This window comes from Ambystoma mexicanum, chromosome 12 (assembly GCF_040938575.1).
Source record: "Ambystoma mexicanum isolate Mex_15411 chromosome 12, UKY_AmexF1_1, whole genome shotgun sequence".
In the NCBI taxonomy this organism is placed as follows: domain Eukaryota; kingdom Metazoa; phylum Chordata; class Amphibia; order Caudata; family Ambystomatidae; genus Ambystoma; species Ambystoma mexicanum.
This window is the reverse complement of record NC_090936.1, coordinates 77,933,930-77,954,714: the sequence shown is the minus strand read 5'-3', so window position 1 is coordinate 77,954,714 and position 20,785 is coordinate 77,933,930. Positions and strand designations below refer to the sequence as shown.

The following is a 20,785-nucleotide window of genomic DNA, read 5'->3' as shown; positions in this document are numbered from 1 at the left end:
TATGGACCCACAATAAAAATAAGACTGAGACCATAGCAATCTGGCTTTTGTGAAAAATCCATAGCACTGAGGCAGCTGCTATGGATTTTGTTTGTGGTGTTTGGATGATGGAACAGGAGATTGGAGCTGGAGTGGTGGGGGGATATAGGGGATATGTAGGATAGAAGAGTGGCAGGCAATCCCAAAACTTGAGCCACTTAAATAGAGGGGTAGAGGTACACGCGCGTGTGGTGAGTCAGAACGACACAGTGGGGGCATGATTCGCAAACCTTTATTAAAGTAAAGAATAATGCCTCCCTAGCTCTATGGGTGTTCCCTGGCTAGTTCTAAGGTGCTCATCAGTCAGTCGTTAATCCAGCGAATGACTCACTTCTCCTTGAGGGTACTATTGTACCAATCTGTAGACTTTTTAATGATGTGAAATCCTCTCATAGTCTCTGTAACTCTTCAATTGGGCTCTGTACTTTTGCCTTCTCCTTGGGATTTCACTGTGTCCTCATGCACGTTGGATCCTTGACCCCTGTTTATACTTGACTTGTTTTTCACAATATCCCTAGTAGACTCCCCTGCCAGGAATACTGTGTCTCCTTCAGAGGGTCCTTGGCCCTGTTATTAAGACTTCTTATTCTTGGGTCCCAGACCCCTTTGCATTGGCTTCTTTCTCTGGTCCTCGTTCCCTTCACACTGGCTTCTTGGGCTCCCAGACCCCTGTCTGTTTCTTTCTCGGGTTCTAGACCCCTTTGTATTGGCTTCTCGGATCCCAGACCCTTTCACATTGGTTTCTTGAGTGCCTTTGAAGTGTACCTTCTGTATGGGCGCCTGGTCTCTCATCTCAGTCCTGGGCCTTCTCACATCTTCCGGTGGTTCTTCTGCCTCTCTCCAGCACTTCATGGGAGCGTGGCTGTGCGTATCTGCTGGACCATCTTCCTCTGTGCTCTTCCGTGTCGGGAACCTCAGCCTCTTCTGGCCTTTGTTCCTTTTCCAAGCAGGTACGGACATCATCTCTCCTTCCACCACATCCCGGTCAGTAGCTGCAGGTTCAGCTCTTCCATCTGCATGGTCGTTGCCTTGCTCACGGTGCCTCTGGGGAGGATTTGATGATGTTGTTAGTCCTCCTTCCCTTTTTAAGTTCCACGCAACACAAAAGTTAGACTGCTCAGTGAGATGGTCTTTTGAATTCTTTCTGGTGCAGAACGTCTTCCTCATCTCAGTATATTGAAGGAATAGTTCTCCAGCATTGGATCTTTCATAGATTCAGATGCTTGAATATTCCCTGTCAGACTGGCAATCCTCAGTGATAAAAATAATGATTAAAGCGTTTTTTAATATTCACACATTGCTACATAGAAATGCATGTACATAATTCATTATGGCGCATGAGCCATTCTATTGTGTAGTCCCTCCACCTCACTTTGGTCCTTTATGACCCCAACCAATGAGGTGGCAGGGCTTAAGCTCTGCCCCAGGCAGCCATCTTCAGATGTTTCACTGCAGTTTAATGGACAGAGGGAAACCTCAAGCTCTCTGAGCTTTTTCGAATTTTCTTCCATTTCCACAGTAGTTTATATTTTTAATATTATCTACCGCATTCCTCTGGCTAGAGGCTATCTCCACTGGGTTTTGGGGTTTCAAAAAACATTTTTGACCCAGAATTCATCGAGTGAACTTTCTCTTCAGATGGCTGAACTTCAGGCTACCAAGAAGCCTTCCCTATTCAGGGATTGCACGAGGTGCAGGAGAAAAGTGGTTTACATGAAAGACCCCCATGATCACTGCATATACTGTCTATATCCTCAAGACATCCAGAAATGTCACATTTGCAAGTCTTTTTCAACTAAGACCCTACAAGACAGACATAGAAGGCTTCTTCTGCATTTGGAAGCCAAGGGACTTTCTTCTGACGAGGAATCTGCGAAGACAGCCCCTGTTCACTCCAGCAGATCATCGGAGAGGCAAACTTGTAAAAGAAGGGCCTCTTCAGTGGAAAGGAATTACTCTCCCACTCCGTAGAAGCATTCTATGGCAAAAACTACCTCCAAAGGTAAGGAGGAGTTTGCCAAAAAACCGTGGGGGTTGGGGGGGCAGTCGTCCACGGAGAAGCAGTCTATGAACGGTAGTAAAGATAGAGGCCCGTCGTTTTCCAAGCCGTCGACGAAACCCTCATCGATGACCACCACACGACAAACCGCATCGTCCACGACTAAGTCCTCGTTGGCGAGTTTATCATCCGTGAAGCACTCGTCGACGGATAAGGGCAAGCTACCGTCCACAAAATCTTCGTCCACGGACCCGCAGTCGGCGAGGCCATCGTCGGCGAGATCTTCGACCACGGCTCCGTCGAGGGCACTGCAAGCTTCTTCACCAACAGAAGAATTAGGGCCCAAAACGCCCCTCGCTGACGCCACTGTTACGCCATCCAATGAAGACAGTCTTCCTGAGTCTATAGAAGCGCTGCCTCAGTTTGTAGATGCTCTTGAACCACAAGGAGCACAATTATCTCCCTTAGGAGAAATGCCAGAGCTACCTGACGTCATCCTACAGGAGGAGTTTTCAGACACTGAGTTTGTTGAAGAACAGCATTGTCTTACACCTAAGGAAGACAGTCCTCCTTGGCAACCTACTACAGAGGTGCCTGCTGATCCTTATGATCCTATGCTCATGTATCAATGCAAAGGATCATTGAGGAGTTCAACAGACGTCAAAATGAAAAAAGCAAGTCAGCTGGCTAGAGGGAGCCAAACCTCCCGCAGAGGGGTTTTTTCACCTCGACAAAGTACACCAAGACATTTGCCTTCCAGGAGTAGGCCACAGAAAAGAGTGCGTTCACCTGAGCCACTGTGCAGGTCTAGGACACTCAGTGCTCAGGGTCCACTCTCCTGCATCGTCACTTAAGACAAGATCTCCAGCTAGAGATCCAATGATTGTACCATCCTCTGTTTCGGTCTCTGACTGGCAGGAGGATCCTTTCAGAGAATTTTCTGAACCTGAAGAAGGCGAGATCACGCAAGAGCCTGATATTAGCAAATGGGACGATTACATTGTTGAAAAGCCCAGGAAGAAAGATTCTCTGGGTGGCTCTTCATTGCCGGAGGATCTAGTCTCTTTTCATACCATCATCGGCAAAGACGCAGAATTGTTCCAACTACACGTCACATCAGAGGAGAAGTCGTCGGTGCTTTATGAGCAGAGGGACAAACGTAGGAGAACTGTTAATACCATTCCCTCTCCTTGACACCATTTGAGAGTCTGGATCCAAGATATTGGCCACACCCTTATCCACTCCGGCTCTAGTTTCCAGGCCTGAGAAAAAATACAAGGCTCCTGAGTCTGCACCTCTTTGTCTATGATGTCATACAAAACCGGACTCTCATCACAGTAGCAGCTAGGAAAAAGTTGACCAATCCAGCATCACCTCTATCAGCCCCACCGGACAAGCACGGTCGCAAACTGGAGGCTATGGGCAGGAAAGTGTCTGCATCAGCATCGCTTACCATTAGAGCAGGTAATGCGCTGGCCATGACGGCGAGATTTGACCGCGAGCTTTGGCTCTGCATGTCCAAGCTAGCCCAACAGCTACCTGTAGAACTCCAGGAAGAAGCCAGGTTGATTTATCGCTGATGGGGAAGCAGCTTGGGATCACATGATTGACGCATCAGTTGATGTGGCGGAGTCAGGTTTCAGGCAGATGGCCCACAGCACAGTGGTGAGAAGACGGGCCTGGATGAAGGCTACCAATTTCAGGCCTGAGGTCCAAGCTCAGATATTGGACATGCCCTTCGATGGTCAAGAACTCTTCGGGAAAGATCGATGACCACCTCAAAGGAATCAAAACGGACACGGCACGTGCCATCAGCTCTTTGAAAGATAAAGACAAGGATCGCCGGTCTTTACGTCCTTTTTCGAGGTTCATCCTCGTAGTATAGAGGTTTTAACTGCCCTTCCTACGGTCAGAAGTTGCAAGGTAATTCATACCAGGACACCAAGTATCAGTCTTCCAACAAGTACGGCCAGAGAGGGAGGCGGGGCTCCGCTCAAGGGAAGTCGCAGAGCAAACAAAACTAACAGTCCAACTCCTCCCCCTCAACGTCACACCCCGGTGGGGGTGGGGGGGTGAGCCAATTCTTTCAACGCTGGCAATCAATAACATCGGACAAATGGGTGTTACAGGTGATCCGTGAGGGACACACCTTAGAATTTCTAGACCAGCCCCCTTCCTTGCCCCGAATCCGCGCAAGGTGCATATGTAAAAGCAGGTCCTGTCCGAAATCCAGAAACTGCTGCACAAAGCAGCAATAGAGCCAGTACCTTACTCTCTTAAGGGGGAAAGGTTTCTACTCCAGTTTCTTCCTCCTCAAAAAGAATGGTCAGTGGCGACCCATCTTGGACCTGAGAGCGCTGAAGAAATATATCAAGCGCATCAAATTAAAGATAACTGTACAAGGAGTGCTCCCTTGGCTAAACATGTACAATTTCTTAGCCACTCTAGACTTGGAGGACGCATACTTCCCATGTACCAATCCACCCAGCACACAGAAAATTCCTCAGGTTCACTGTGGGCAATCTTCATTTTCAATTTCGAGTGCTCTCGTTCAGTCTGAGATCGGCACCAAGAGTGTTTAAAAAATGCCTGGCACCAGTTGCTGCAAAACTCAGGAGGACAGGAACATAAGTCTTTCCATATCTGAACCACTGGTTGATGAGAGCAAATTCCGCCTCAAGCGCACGCTTGGCAGTTTCAAAGACGACAAATCTCCTAAGAGAGTTAGGTTTTGCCATAAACAACACAAAGTCCTATCCAGTTCCCAGCAAGACAGTTTCTTTCCTGGGAGCCAAACTCTACACCAACATTCCCAGGGTGAGACCGTCGGCAGAAAGAGCAACAGCAATTCTCTGCTTGCCCTTGTGGTTCTTAGGGAGAGAAACGACTTTGGTGCGCTCTTACAAATCTCTCCTGGGCATGATGTCCTCATGTATATTCCTCATACCAAATTGAAGACTTCGCATGAGGCCTGTCAAGGAGGCACTGGACCACCAATGGAAAAATGCTCTTGGCTCTTGGGAGGACATCGTCCAGATTCCAACGACGCTACACAAGGCTCTTTGGTGGTGGAACGCTCCGCAGAACTTTTTACAAGGGATGCTGTTTCAGGCACCAACGTCGACCCTTCTCGAGGATGGACGCGTCTCTTTCGGGCTGGGGCGCTCATCTTGCGGACCTACAAACCAAGGGCTCCTGATCAACCCAGGAGTCCCAACTCCACATCAATGTGTTGGAACTCGGGGCCATACGGTGGGCACTGAAAGCTTTCCTTCCGGTAGTAGCTGGGCAGGTACTCACTGTACAGACAGACAACACGACCTCCATGCACTACGCAAACAAGCAAGTAGGCATAAAATCAGGGATCTTATCTCAAGAAGCTAAACTACTATGGGCATGGGCCTTGCATCACAGAGTCCAAATCAAGGCGGAACACCTTCTGGGAGTGGACAATGTCCTAGCGGACAAACTGAGCAAGGACTACACGTATTCTCACGAGTGTGAGCTGGACGAGAAGGAAGCCCAATGGATCTTCGCCTTATGGGGCCATCCGCATCTTGATCTTTTTGCCAACAGGGCCAACCAGAAATGTAGAATGTTCGCCTCCAGGTACCCAGAGGGTCAGTCAGTAGGAGATGCTATCTCAGTGGACTGGATAGGGAAATTCCTATTGCCCCCCCCCCCCCCACCGCCCACGCTTTCCCCTCATTTCCAGAATACAATGCAGACTGAAAGAGCAGAATTGTTCTATGGTCCTAATTGCACCGGACTGGGCACGGCAGGTCTGGTACTCGACCCTACAGCACCTGTACCGATGTCCCCCCGATTCGCCTCAAATAGCATCAGTATCTATTGACGCAACAGAACCGCAAGGTCCTCCATCACGATCCAGTGAGCCTGTCTCGCAAGACCTGGTTCCTGAGCAGCGTAAGCTGATGAATCTCAATCTGCCTGCGGAATGCTGGGTTATAATCTGGGCCTCAAGGGCTCCTTCTACACGCATCACCTACACTAGGAATTGGACTTGTTTTTCCAAGTGGTATGAGACGTCTATTGATCCTCATTGCTTCGGTTGAGCAAGTACTTCCCTACTTATTACACTTCGCCAAAGCAGCCATTACGGCATACACGACGGCCCCGGAGACGCAGTCCTTGCTCTCCCGTCCGGCAGTTAAGGTCTTCCTTAAAGGACTTTAGCGTACATACCCGCCTATGCCCACGCCGGTTCCAACCTGGAGCTTGAACACTGTGCTAACAGCCCTCATGGAGCCTCCTTACGAGCCCATGCACAGGTGCGACATACAATTCTTGTCATGGAAAACAGCTTTCTTGATAGCCATTACTTCGGCCAGGAGGATCAGTGAGTTACAAGCCTTATCTTCTGAACCCCCTTTCACGTTGTTCCATAAGGACCGTTTCATTTTAAGACCAGACCCTAAGTTCCTTCCGATGGTAGTATCGGAAATGACACTCACAGAACGCATTGTCCTGCCAACTTTCTTCCAGAATCATTCCTCGCAAGCAGAACGAACATTGCATTCTCTGGACATAGCAAGCGTTTTAAAGTTTTATTTGCAAAGGACTAGGGCGTTCCGTTCTTCAAATAGACTGTTCATCGCTTTCTCTGGCCATACAAAGGGCCAGCATATTTCTAAACAAGGTCTGGCGCGCTGGGTTTCTTCTTGCATCACCCACAGCCATCAAACGAAAGGCGACCCCCTCTCCCCCCTTCCCAAACCACCCTCCGCGCGCTCTACCAGAGGGAGAGCGGCGTCGGCAGCGTTCCACGCTGGGGTGGCCTGAAGGACATATGCAGAGCTGCCACGTGGAGCACTCTGCACACGTTCGCTAAACACTACTGCCTGGCTGAAGATGCCAACAAAGAAACTGCAGTTGGACAGGCAGTGCTCCGCCACCTCTTTGCATAAGGTAGAACCAGCCTCCTTTTCCCACCTTTCCCCGAGTATGTAACTATTGTGTTGCTGCATGGTTAAGGTTTGATCAGAGATATGTTTTTTGTATTATGCATATATGGATATGATGGTGGCATGTTTTTTAACTGCTTGGTATTCTATTCAAGCATCTGAATCTATGAAAGATCCAATGCTGGAAAAGTCTTAGTTACTTTCCTGTAACTGTATTTCTCCAGCATTGGTATCTTTCATAGATTCACATGCGCCCACCCGCCTCCCCTGAGAGGCTGCTCCTACGCTCAGCTTCCATCATACTGTAATTCCTACGGTTCAAAATCTGAAGATGGCTGCCTGGGGCGGAGCTTAAGTCCTGCCACCTCATTGGCTGGGGTCATAAAGGACCAAAGTGAGGTGGAGGGACTACAAAATAGAAAGGCTCATAGGCCATACTGGACTATGTACATGCATTTCTATGTAGCAATGTATGTATATTAAACATTTTAATAATTATCACCGAGGATTCCCAGTCTGACGGGGAATATTCAAGCATCCGAATCTATGAAAGATAACTGAAGATGCTGAAGAAATAAAGTCACAGGTAAATAATAAGACTTCAGTGGAGTCAGCCCTAATCTTCCTCATCACAGTAGTAGTGATACTATTGCTACAGCATAAATACATGGGTGAACTTATTTGATCAGATGACGGAAAAGGTGAGTGAAAAAAAGGTAGGTGGGGAAGGGTGTACTATACTGCGTTAACCGATGTCCTCCCTATATCCCAGAGGGAGCAATCCTCCCCATGTGATCCACACGCTGAGTACCACCCCCAGGGGAACTATTGGGTAGCAGCCTCCCCTCCTTGGCCTTATGGAAAGGGTCTCCCCCTCAGAGATAAGGGACGACATAGGATTTGTCACAGGCGCCAATTCCAATGCATTTTAGCATACTATTATTCAGGTGACCTTTCTCTATGGGTGAATTAGAACTCCACTTGCTTTGTCCTACTTGCTAATTTAGTTGTGTATCTCGTATATATTTATTTTATATTTGTTTAATGTGTCATACAGTCTCTCTCGTATATTCTCTGATTCACAAAGTCCTTTACTTTTAACATCCTTCTTTTGGTTTGAAATACCTTATGGGTCTCCCCTTCTCGCAGAGTATTGTTGTTCCTTTTTCTAGTGCTTTAACCTTCAGATTTTCAAGTTTCTCGATTTTCGTTTTGTCCTTCTCCCTTTCCCAGTATATTTTTCTCCACTGATCTATTCTTACAATGTTCTTTATCTCTTGTATCCCAACAATGTAGGGTCTCCCTCATTGTTCTCCCCTCTTATGAAGGGGAATGTCTTCGGGAGCCTTCTTCCTTTGCAGCCTCTTCTCGGGCCTCGGGACTTGGTCACCTTGCCTTCTTCGGCGTACTTCCCTTTGTGACTGTAGACATGTTATTAAAAATCAGGATGGGTGTAATGTCTAACTGGCCCTATTGCTATCGTGGGGAATTCCCTACCTAAACAGACTAAGGGAAGTCCAGGTCTGTAGGCCCAAAACAAGTCTCGGTGTCAAAACCTATGGTTGCCCTCACGTCTAATACAAAATGAAGTGTAGGGTTATTCTAACTCAAATGGTGTTCAAAATAAAGTCTAGAGCAGCTTCTAGCTCCCTTTGCAAGTTCAGGATACAGTTCCAACAATTATGGGTTTCAAATGTACCTTCAGGACTTAAGGTTTCCTTCTCCAAGCACTTGTTCACAAACCAATGTTCACACTATTTAGCTTTATCTTGTTTTAGCGTTGCTTTCATACTTTTTTCCTGGATTTGTTGGGGCTTCCTGGTATAGGTGCAGTTCACAGGCCGCATGTCCACCCATCACGGGTCACGCAACCAGTTGTCTTTGTCCTGCTTTCTGCCACCATAGCAGTTCACAAAGACTCACAAGTTCATAGATTTATGATTTTTCCTTCTCCATGCTTCTTTAAAATACTTTGTTGGCTTTCATTTACAGCCTTCACTTTTGTTCAGCCTCCTCATGCCCGTTCGCCATTTTGATAGCACTTACCGGTCTTGCTTTGGCTGCTCATCCACAGCTTTCATTCACTTATTCACAGTATTCCACTCAGTGTTACTTTCACAATGCGCTAAGGTAATCGGAGACTTTTGCATGCATACCGCTCAAACATGTCCACTCTGAAAGTGTTTCTACAAGAATCCTGGTCAAACATTTCACTCGTTTCAGTTCGTTCCTCTGCTTCAATCGGAGGTGTTGGGTAAATATTGGTGCAGTCCAACTGGTGTGGGACTACACAAGACTTATCTCTTGTTAATAGGTACCCACCTTTTAATATAGGCCTGTACTACACAAGTTGGTAGTGTGACTGAGCAGCCAGGCTTACCCTAAGAGGGTTAATGTGAGCTGTAGAGCTGTGCAATGAAATCAGTAAATACAGGTATCCAAGTAAACACTTCTAATTTATTTCTACACAAAAATATTTAAAGCATTCTTTAAAAAGTAGTAATTAGCTGTAACATGAATTCCAACGTAGGATTCGATTCAAAAAGTGAACAGTAAAGCAGGTGAGTAATTCATTCATATTTTACACATGTTCCAGCACCCGGAAGTGATCTTCCATCACTATAGCTTTCGTATAGTACCACCTTTGCAATATTGAATTTGTCAAGGAAGGAAAGGTTGGGGTTAGATCAGAACAGACTGATAGGTTATAAGAACACTTAGATTCTCCCAAAGGGTTGTAGGCAGTCCATTATCCCAGCATTAGTTCTACTTTTAAAACCTGTAAGGGAACAAGCACTGCCAAAGCCAATTGGTTCAGAAGGAGGCCTTTAGGGAGCCAGGACAGCCAAAGTCAATGGACAAAGTTCTGATGCTCTTCTTAGAAAATGTTTCTTAAATATTTGCTGTTCAAAAGAGAAATCGTAGCATCTCAAGCGTCGTCACCTTTACAAAGCACAAGCTGTATGGCCAATGCAGGTAAGTTGAGGTCAATTTAGTGTTTGGTTAAATCGCACTCCCAAGAGAGGGAGCACCCCAAATGGCAAAAGGATAAAATACCCCAAGCCCCACAGTAGCTTGAAAATGAAGAAAATGTTACAACTGGTTGCCTTCACTATGCAAAGCAGTAGACCATTCCTGGTTCGTGCTCGTGGTGACGAAAGGAAGGATGTCCGGCAGGCTCCTGCGGCAGAGAGAGAGGGACTCATCAATCGGCAATGGATTTCCATTGATTCAGCAGCTCTTTGTGGTTTTGGCGCCTTTTTCTCAGCGCCAATGAAGAAGGAAAAGCTCTGGTTATGATTTCCTTGATCACTCGGTCCTGGACTCTGGTGAGAGGACTCTTGACGTGGATTTCTTGCTTCTGTAGGGTCCTCTGGATGCCAATGATCTGGCTGTATTCGGACTTCGGAAGACAATACACTCACAAGTGGTCGAGGTACCCCGGGTATTGGGCTTCTGCAGCCTTGGAATGTCGCAACAAGTCGGGGTTTGCACCAAAATAGTTGGTCTCGAGACTAGTTGGTCCCACCAGCCTAAGGGAGGTAGTCGTCCTTTACGGTTCTTCCTTGTCGATTCGAAAACTGTCAGCACAGCTGTAGGGCTTCACCGGGCACTTTGCGGTCCAGTAGGGTGCTGCTGGCGTCTTCTCTCGTCTTCTGCTTTAGATGTGGTTCTCCAGTAGTTGACGCTTAGTCCCAAAAGCCTTGCTTTTTATGCAAGTTCCCATTCATTGGCTGTCAATCACCCAGAACTGGTTTCACTCAGGCGCACCTAGAGACAAAGGACAGGGACGTTTCGGGACCCTCCCTCACTTCCTGCCTTTCCAGACACACTGGAGCCCGGTTAGGCTTCAGGGCTGAAGCCCGCCAAGGCAAACTACACGAAGGGCTCAAACCTGATGTAAACAGAGTAAAAGCCCAGAAGAAACAAACTAACAAGAAATGGCGAATAAAGAAGACGGGGGCCATTTTGGGAAAATGGCCACCCTCATGTGCAGCACTGCAGCTGAGGTATCAGCCTGCAGATACATGTCAGTAGGTAGTAAAAAAAAAAAAAGAAACCACTACCGCCAGCCATTCAAGTGAGTTAGTGTAACATGTTACACGAGGAATGGGTTAAAGGAATTACTATGTAGCCCCCAGCACGGCACATAGGGTGATGTGTGCTGGACCCATAAAGTAAAGGTAAGTAAGACAGAGGTAATTTTACTACTCTTGGGAACAGTAGTTCAACCAAGAAAATGTAGTTAAACATTAAGAGGAGTCCAAGGGACTTCTCAGTGGCATTGCAAAAAAGGTGCTGTGTGTCACAATGCAAAAGCAGATGCCTATGGAGTTGACGAGACACCATAAAACAGTAAGGAATATAGAAAATCAGTCAGAAAAACACGAGTGAGAAAAAGGTCTCACCCATGAGTAAAAATTTCAAAAGTCCAGAGTCCAGCAAAAGAACTCGGGGTCTCTAAGGTTAAAGAGAATTGGCACAGAAATGAAAATTCTCCCTAACAAACAGGAGGCTTTCGAGAATGTGCCAGTTGCACGTGACCACTCTGATACAATGTAATTTAATATCTTTCATACGCGCCCAGGTTTTGTCGAATTTCTTTGAAACTCGCGTGTCGCAGCGGTCTTTTTCTCTGTTTCCTTGTTACGATGATTTCTAGGATTTGAGGTCACTATCTCACCACATGCCCCTCGGACAACCCTGAATTGATACTTCCCTTCAGGGGAGCGAGCATTTCTCAGCCATAGAGAAGAGACCACAACTTTCCACAGTGACCTTCTCTCAGCTTCTTTGACTGCCTGGAGACATCGCTCCCTGGCCACACACTGACGCTCTGTAGTCCTTCAGTGTCTCGGCATCCTGTTTTCCTCTGGCTTCTCGCAGGTTGGGGTTGGCCTTCCTGCTGCTCTCTCCCCCAGCTTGCTGGTGCTCCACCTTTTATACACCTGGACACCATCAAGTGGTTTCAGGTGTGATTCACTTGCATGGTTTGATTCCAATTAAGCCAATTACTGGGACATACCTGACCTTCAGCTCTGTATTTTTCAGGATGACTCTTCTTCGTCCCAGTACTATAGTGGTGTTTCCTATAGGTAGTCTGTATTACTCTGAGGCATTTTCTTCAATACTTTGGGTTCTTTCAATGGAGAAATTAGGACTGAAATACCCCACAAAGGCAGAGAGAGGGTAGGCTAAGTCGATGTCGGAAAAGGGGATACAATGTGCACCCAATACCCAAGGACCCTCCCCTCGGATGATCCTCCCTTGCTTGTCCAACCCCAGGGTCGGGATCCAAAAGCAATAGCCCTTCCCTGGATACCTGAACAAAATATCCCCGAGGGGGTAGGTGTGAGTGCTTTCAGGTTTCTCACAGTACTCGGCCTCCTCTTGATCTTATGCAGTGCTGGGCCCTGTCTAGGACGCATATTCGTTCCTCTCTACCCACTCTCCATACAGGGGCCATTATTGAACGTCCTCATCTCAGCAAGTTGCTTACTTTGATTTAAATGGACATGTTAATTTCTTATAAGATGATGGTATCCCTGCAGAGTTTTTTTGTCCCAGTCTTTATCTTTACAGGATTCTGGGATTGTAGAACCGGTCATGTAGGCCGTAGTGTGTACAACTGTAGGGAGTTCTTCACGGGAACAGGGGTCTTTGTCCACTATGGGGGATGGGGGAGTCTCTCCCGGGGATGCCCCACTTGCCTCGACTGGCAGGGAGGGTGTTGTAAAACGAGCTACTGGGTAAGATTTTCATGTTAGTGATACCTTTTTCTGACCTGTGTCAACCCCAGAGCGTTTTCCTTGGACTTGGTAACTATTTTACCCTGTCTGTAGGTGAAGGGGAATCTCTTTGCCCTCTCACCTAGTCTTTTACACTTTTTTTTTTAATGGGTGAACTTTATATGTCTCTTCATAGTGTATGGTTGAAGTTATAGTTTCTTATAACTTATGTTTCCCTGTTGATTTCTTTTTCATGTCCTAGGGTGAACTACTGTTCCCAAGTAGTAAATTGGGATTTGTATCCCCTTTACATTTTGTATGAGTGAACCAGCACCCCCCCCCGGATCTTATGTGAAGTGCCAGGGAGGGAGGGCTACAATGTATCCCCTTTCTTACTTACCTGGTTACATTTTGTTACAGTTGCAAGTTTACTTGAATTGCTGGTGGCAGTGTAACTACTTTTATGACTTTTAGTCATTGCTCCGAGGCTGTTAAATCAGCCTCGGTAATGCACAGAAGTGCCAAAAGATTTCTGAAAAGATGGGCTTTTTTGACATTTCTCATTTGCTTGCAGTTTGTGAGGTATTTGCCCACGATTGTAGGCAGGAACGACCTCCGTGTAAGTTTTGTCTTCGGCGGGAATCCTTTGTATTTCCCGCCCAGGCTCCAGAGTGTCAGAAAAGGCAGGAAGTGAGGGAGGAGTCCAAAACTCTGCAGCCCTTTGTCCTCCACCTGGCCTGAAAGGATCCAAGTCTCATTGAGGGGTGGGGACAGGGGTGGGGGCTGGCTGTCATTATTGGATAGTCAGCCGCCCCTTTCTGTAAACTGCAGGGAGAACTTGCAGAAGTTGTGCTGTAGTTCCTGATAAATACTCCAAACCTGGAAGCTGCTGACAAGTCGACCACTGGAGCTGAAACCGAAGAGGAAGATGAAGAAAAGACTGCTGTATTGATTTCCAGCAACCAGAGCCTGCTGTAACCCTTCATTCGAATTGACCTTGCGGCCCCGAACGGGACAGCTACTACCCAGAAGCTGGTTAGATCCACTAGTCTCAAGAGGTCCTGCATTTTGAGCCATCCCACGACGTACTGCAACTTTGCTGGTCTGCAATACACCAATACCCTGGGACCTCGGGCCATTGTGCGGTTAATGGTCTTCAAATCTGTGCAAAGCTTTGGTGGCCTCCTCCTGGCTCTCCAGAGACACGATTTGAGTCCTTCAAGTCCCCTCACCAGAGTACTGGACCAGATACCCAACGTATTCCTCTTCTTATATTTCTGTATCCAGCTTAAGCTGCTTTGGAAATTTTTTCCAGAAGGGGGTGCTGCACATTGTTGCCTGTTGACTCGATGTCCCTCGAGGGCCTTTGTCTCGGTGTCAACTTCATCAATGATATATAGTGCGCGCAGCGACCGTTGGCTTTAGTTCCGTTTTTCATCGAGAGATTCACTTCGGAATATCGGCGTGCTTCGGTTCCTTGCAAGAAACCTTTTGTATTTAGTGAAAAATGACATTGTCATCAGCATCAGCGACTCAGAGATCGGGGTTAAAAAATGTCACGACTGCAGGCCGAAAACTTCCATTACGGAAACCCCCATCAGGTGTGTCTGTGGTGCTTAGGAACCACTCATTTAACATCAGCTTGTAGGTCCTGCCTATCGATGACAGCGAAAGCCCTGAAAGAGCATAGAGGTTAGCTGCAGGTAGGTCTCATAAATCCCCTTTGACAACCCCATCGAAAAACCGTTCCTCTGACGAGTTGAGAGATGACTCTCCTCCTCGGAAGAAAGCTAAAATGTCCTGATCACGCAGTGGCTCACCACTCGTCATCCTCACAACGGTCGAAGAAGAGGCGCCACAGATCGTCGAGTTTCTCCCCGGAACAGGTCTCGTCCCAGAGCAAATCGGACTCACCGGCTGAGGCGGGAGGGGAGAGGTTCAGACTAAAAATGCTCAAAGTATTAGAGAATGGGTCACAGAATATCTGGGATGGAAAAGGCCGACTCCACTTTTTGAGAAGGGCGACCTGACTGATATTTGAGATAAGGGACCCCAGGAGGACCCTATTCTTTCTTTCCATATAGCTTTACAAAGGAGAGCTGATCCTGTTTGGGAGACGCCGGAATTAATTCCAGCAGTGAACAAAAAAAGCAAGTACAGAGCATCAATCAGTGACCCGAACTATCTGACAAAACATCCAAATTCCCAATGTTTGGTAGTACAGACTGCCACTTCTACATCCAAACAAAATGTTTATTTGTTTTTGTTAATAAATAACCTTTACAAAAAGAGAATTTCCAAAAAGATACAGAACAGAAATAACAAATGTAATATAACAAATAAATCAAGATAATTACAACAAATCAAGATATTAAATCTAAATTGCACAATGTATCCAACATTCCAAATAGTTAATCTAAAAATGTTTAGCATTCATATTAGTGCCAGTTCTACACAAGTATAAATATGATCAAATATGAATTTACCATAGGAATAAGATAAAATACTAATACAAATTCGCAGTACAAAAGTTAAAAAGATGTTCCAAAATGTATAGTGATACTAATACATTTGCAAGAAAGTAAATCGGAAACGTAAGTACAGGTGTATAGTTGCACTGTGCTAAGATAATTTTCACACCTTGCCGAGGAAACGCACTACCGCTAGTTTTATCGAGACTAAATTACTGTGCATCATATCCCACCAGACTTTGTCAACACAGACTTGTTCTGGGTTCTGCACAAAATGGTTGGATACGTTCTGTCCTCAAAGCTATGCACTCTAGGTGATGCCATAGCATTTCCCTAGAGTCAGCCAGCTTACAGAATCGACAAAACGCCATTTCCCTACTTAGCTCACCTCTTACCGACATGATCTCCCTTGTCAGCAGGACGTTTAATTAAGATTGCCCATGCTGAGAGCACTGGACAGTCTTGATTCTATTAAAGACAAGGAGGCGAGCATTACGCTTATCTTTCTTTCTTAATGTCCAAACAGCAGTTTCAAATCTAAACATTTTAACACTTTCTTAAACTTAACACATTTGTTTGTTCTGCACTTCTTCGCAAACTGGAAATAAAAAAGGGGGTTAATGTTCTTCACATAAAATGTTTCTTAAAACTACAAAACCCCACAACTCTCTGCTTCATTGTAGTCCAGTCATATCCTGTGTAGCCCATGCCTATAATAAGCTCTCCTTGCTAGAACCCTTTCTCTTTCTTTGGAAGCAAATGTCCATACAACTTATAACTTCAAACGCCAACTTTCTCAACCAACGGAAACTGGGACACGGTTCTCTGTTGTCCTACTGCTGCCATTAACTTTCCCAAACTGCAAATGTGGTCGTGCATTCACACAGCTCAAGATGCCTGCTGATCCTCTCCTACAAACAATGGAGACACAATTCTTAGGGCGGGTTCTCACTTCTCATATGCGACAGAACAGTTTACAGCAGTATTTCACAGATCTCTTGGCGGGATATAATGCATGCATCCTTGTCTTTAATAGAATTAAGACTGTCCAGTGCTTCCAGCATGTGCAGTCTTCATTCTATGGCGAGACAGGAGGCGAGCATTATGCTTGTTCAAAGCTGTCAATCACTCTTTTTGCTATCTGAGAGAGAGGTTTGAAATGAAAGGTTTTGAATGCGCATTCATTCGACCAATCGGCATCTTTCATTATTTCTTGCAAAGGGACCCTGCAGAAAACACCCTAGAAGCCATCGCGCCCCTTACTGAATGCGCCCCAAACAGCGATAGATCAATGACAGCCCAGTGCATCACCTCTCTAACCCATCTGGCTATCGTGACTGTAGCAATAGCGTGGAAATGCTTCCTGCACGCTATTAAAAGCTGTGTGACACCTCTCGGCCTAATGTGCGCTGTCGCTGCTTCGTAATCTTTGATGCATTGCGCCACGCACAGCTTGCTATTATTGGGCAGATAAGGGTAAGAGATAATTGTCGAATCAGACTTCGTCCTATTAGCCACATTAAACGGTGCTCCTTCTGGGTAAAATATCTTCCTATCAACTTCTAAAGCTTTTACGTCGGAGACTCTCCTACAAGCTATGAGGCACAAAAGCATGGCCAGCTTCCCTGAGAGCTGTGATCGGGACAAGTCCCTATTCTCTGGCCTGGACAGAAACAAACGAAAAACTGGTTGCACATCCCAAAGCTTAGAATACCTCAGTTCGGGTGGCTTCCGCATTTTTATGCCTTTCAGTAGTCGTAAAATGGCTTGCTGCTCCCCCACCTGTCTATCGTCTACCTTCTTGGGACCTGCTGAGATCGCAGACATGTACACTCCTATCGTCCTGTAGGCGCCACCCTCAGCAAATCTTTCTGCGAGGAAGTTTATTATCTGCACTACAGGTGCTGAAATGGGGTCCACGCTGACACTTGCGCAGTATGTGCTCCAGCGTTTCCATGCGGCACTATAACTCCTGATTCTAGACGGTGCCCTGGAGTCTCTAATATATTCGGCAGCGAGCTGCGAAATGCCTGGCAGCTGCCATCTCTGCCCGAAACTCTGCATGCCATCAGCCGCAGCGTGCTCTCCACCACGAGTGGATGGAGTTGTCTGCCTGGCCCCGAAGAATGTCGACCCTGTGAGGAATCACTCTTGGGAAATCCGTCGACAGTTCCATTACTAGTGGAAACCACGGCTGGGACTTCCATATCGGAACCACAAGGACTAATTCCGCTGGCTCCCTGCAAACCTTCGCCAGCACGACAAACTGGGGAAAGGTGTAGTGGACTGCCCCTCTCCACTGCTGCAGAAATGCCTCTGTCCATGCTGCTGCTTGGTCTATCCTCCAGCTGAAAAACTTGGGGATCTGTGTGTTCAGTATGGATGCAAATAGATCGGTGTCTAGGGGCCCCCACATGTCCTGCAATTGGCCGAAGATGTCTGCTCGGAGTCTCCAGTTGCTGGAGTCCAGCAAATATTGCAAATTCCAGTCTGCCCCCGTATTCTGGGCACCTGGCAAATACTCTGCCGATACTGATATCTGTTGTTGGAGACAGTGATGCCAAAAATCATTAGCTAATTCGGGTAACCTCTTCGAGGAGGTCCCCCCTAACTTGTTGATATACCAAACCGCTGACATATTGTCCGTCCTGAGAAGGACAGAGCACTTGGCTCGGCCCTTGGTGAAGGCACGAACCACGAATGACCCTGCCAGGAGCTCCAGTCAGTTTATGTGGAGCGACAACTATTCCTCTGACCATTTCCCTCCTGTCTGTAGGAGACCGCATAGTGCCCCCCAGCCTGCTCTGCTCCCGTCTGACTCCATCACAACGTCCTGGGTGTCTCCGAAAATGGCCCTGCCATTCCAGGCTTCCATGTTTTGCAGCCACCAGTGAAGTTCTGTGATGGCTTCCTGGTCTAAAGTTACTAACTGATGATACCATAGACCTCCTCTGAGGTGCCTTATTTTCTATCTCTGGAGGGCCCTGTAGTGCAGAGGGCTGGTGAAAAACGCCTGTATAGATGCTGCTTGCAGACCAACTATCCGTGCTAGACCTCGAAGCGAAATAACTTTCTTCGCTACTACTGCTCTGAGTTCTTTCTTCATGGCCTTCAACTTTGCTACTGGGAGCTCTAGCAAGGCTTTTTTGGTATCCACTACAAACCCCAAAAACACTATTCTCTGGGACGGGTGTATGTCGGATTTCTCTGTTTATGACAAACCGAGTGAAGCTACTAACTCGCACACCCACGTGGCCTAAGTCCGCAGGCTTGCTGCACTCTGGCCTAAAATGAGGATGTCGTCTAGAAATAGGATCATTCTTATTCCTCTTCCTCGAATGGCTGCCGCAACTGGACGCATAATCTTTGTAAATGCCCACGGTGCAGACGCTGGGCCGAACGGGAGACAAGTGAACCTCCATATTTCCGTCCCCCACGAAACTGTAGATACCTCTGATGCTGTGTCGCTATCGGGATGGTAAGATAGTTGTCCTTTAGATCTAATCGGACTAGCCAGTCTCCTGTCCTGAGCAGGTCTCGCAGAAGGTGTATGGCTTCCGTTTTGAAGTGACTGTACACTACCCATTCGTTTAAACTCTTCAAATTGATCACTGGTCTGACCTTCTCTGCCCTGTGAATCAAAAACATGTTGCTGAGGAAACCTTTGCTCTCATGTGTCTCTCTATCGTGCCCTTGTCTGCCAGACTGCGCAATTCGCTATATAGCAGCTGTTGCTCTTCTAGGGGCATATGAATCGCTGCTGGTTCTCTCTCTTGAGGGGCGGCCTCATCGGTGGGCAATTCTTGCCATGCATTCAAGAACCAACGCGTTCTCCCACCATCGGAGGAATTGCGCCCTTGGTACTCACCGCTTGGTGTGGTTGACTGCCTGTAGGCTCCCCTGCCTCTGCGGTTCCTGGAGAAGCAGTCCCTGGTCGGGAAGAAATTGTCCTGTTGGCGACTCTCCCAGTATTGGGCTCTGTGCCCCTGAGGTCTTCTGTACTGCCCAAAGCGACTGGGCGCCCGACCTCTGTGCCGTCCGTTCCCTGCCAAAACTTGTCCCGGGCAAATTCTCTGGATGGACGATTGCGCTTTTTCAAGAGCTGAGGAAGTCCCTATGAATTAGGACATCTCCTTGGCGAAGGTGTCTACAAACAGGCCCTTGGATTCCCTGCCTGCCTCGTAGGAGGCCAGGTTGCTCAACTTATTATCAATTTTCAGCAATACCCTGCGTCTCCTCTCAGCTGAGAGGGCGCAGTTGGCATTACCCAACAGACACACTGCTCGTTGGGCACAGCTCCCTAGGGCCGTCACATGCACTGGCTCGCCCCATATCAGCGGCCTTTTTCTGCCAGGTCCATTATTTCAGTGAGCGGGCCTGCCAGGTCTAATACTCTGTCCCGACACCCTTGCCACGCCCTTTCGACCCCTTTTCTGATGTCCTTAGACGCTTTCGTGACAAAGGTCACCATCTTCGGGTCCAATTCTGTGGTCTGTTACTTTCCTGGGTAGCAGCGGTCTGGGTCATTCCGCCCCCATTTTAGCTCTGACCTCCTTGTCCCATGTTTTTCATAGGTGTTGTGCCATGTATTGGGCCTCTCTCTGCGATGGCACCCATTCTGAGGACCTTGGATGCACTATAGCCTCCGAGTCAAACATGTCCAGACGACCGTCGTCATCCTGAGGCTTAATCATCTGTCTGGGTCTAGACATCTCTACCTCCTTCCCACCTTCGTCTGGCGAGGAGCCTGCATCCTTCTCCTTCCTCATTGTTCACCACTGGGGCAGGGTGACGAGAGCCTGGCACCGCCACCCTTAATAATAAGGCTTTGTTCAGCCTACTCACCGGGTCAGCTGGCTCTTGGGGGCGTTAGTTCCACCCCTTCCATAGTGCTTGGGGGCGTCAAAAGTTATAAAACACATCTCTATTGACCCTTAGCCTCCTATCCTTTAGGCTGTGTCCGTAGCTGGATCAACCTACTCCTACTCACCCAATATTCTCATCTTAACTCTGCGTTACTGCTTGAAGTTCATGTGTAATCTAATCTACTTGTGAGTTTCAGTGTTACACTCTGTAATTTGTATATTTTTGTAACCACATAAGCCTCTATATTATATTTGTATATATTTATATATTGCGTGACTATGTAAGCCTTGCATTTTCATACTGCTGATCCATTTTACCTACAGGTCTGGTGCGCATAACAAGTGAATAAACAACCCAGGTAGACCCCTTCCGAGCCTTCTTACAGCCCTTGTCAACCCTAGTGTCAGTGTCTTGTCTATGTTCCCTCCCCTGGGCTCATTGCCCTCTTCCTCCTGCCCTTCTCACTCTCCGCCTTCTGCTTATTCAGCATGGCCTCAAGGTGGTCTAGCCTCTGGGCCAGGGGCATCATGCCTTCTGTCACTGCTTACGATAGGGAATCCCCCAACACTCTCGAAGTTGAGGGAGAGATCTTCCTCTTCTGCAGGCTGGTCTCTCCACTCGTCAGAGCTCCACTCTGGGAGACTGTGCGCTCCTTGTAATGTGCCATTTTACAGTATTAGCTGCTAGGAACTGTTGGTGGGAACACGACTGTTGGAAAGTATGGAGCGTCTTTATCTGTATTCTCCCATTTGTCTT

At 47.2% G+C, this 20,785-nt stretch overlaps 1 protein-coding gene across 2 annotated transcripts in view; it reads left to right on the top strand.

The window, feature by feature from the left end:
- PHTF2 (putative homeodomain transcription factor 2) overlaps positions 1-20,785 on the top strand; it is a 1,000,056-nt gene that overhangs the window by 725,717 nt on the left and 253,554 nt on the right. The gene's annotated exons all lie outside the window — the stretch shown is intronic.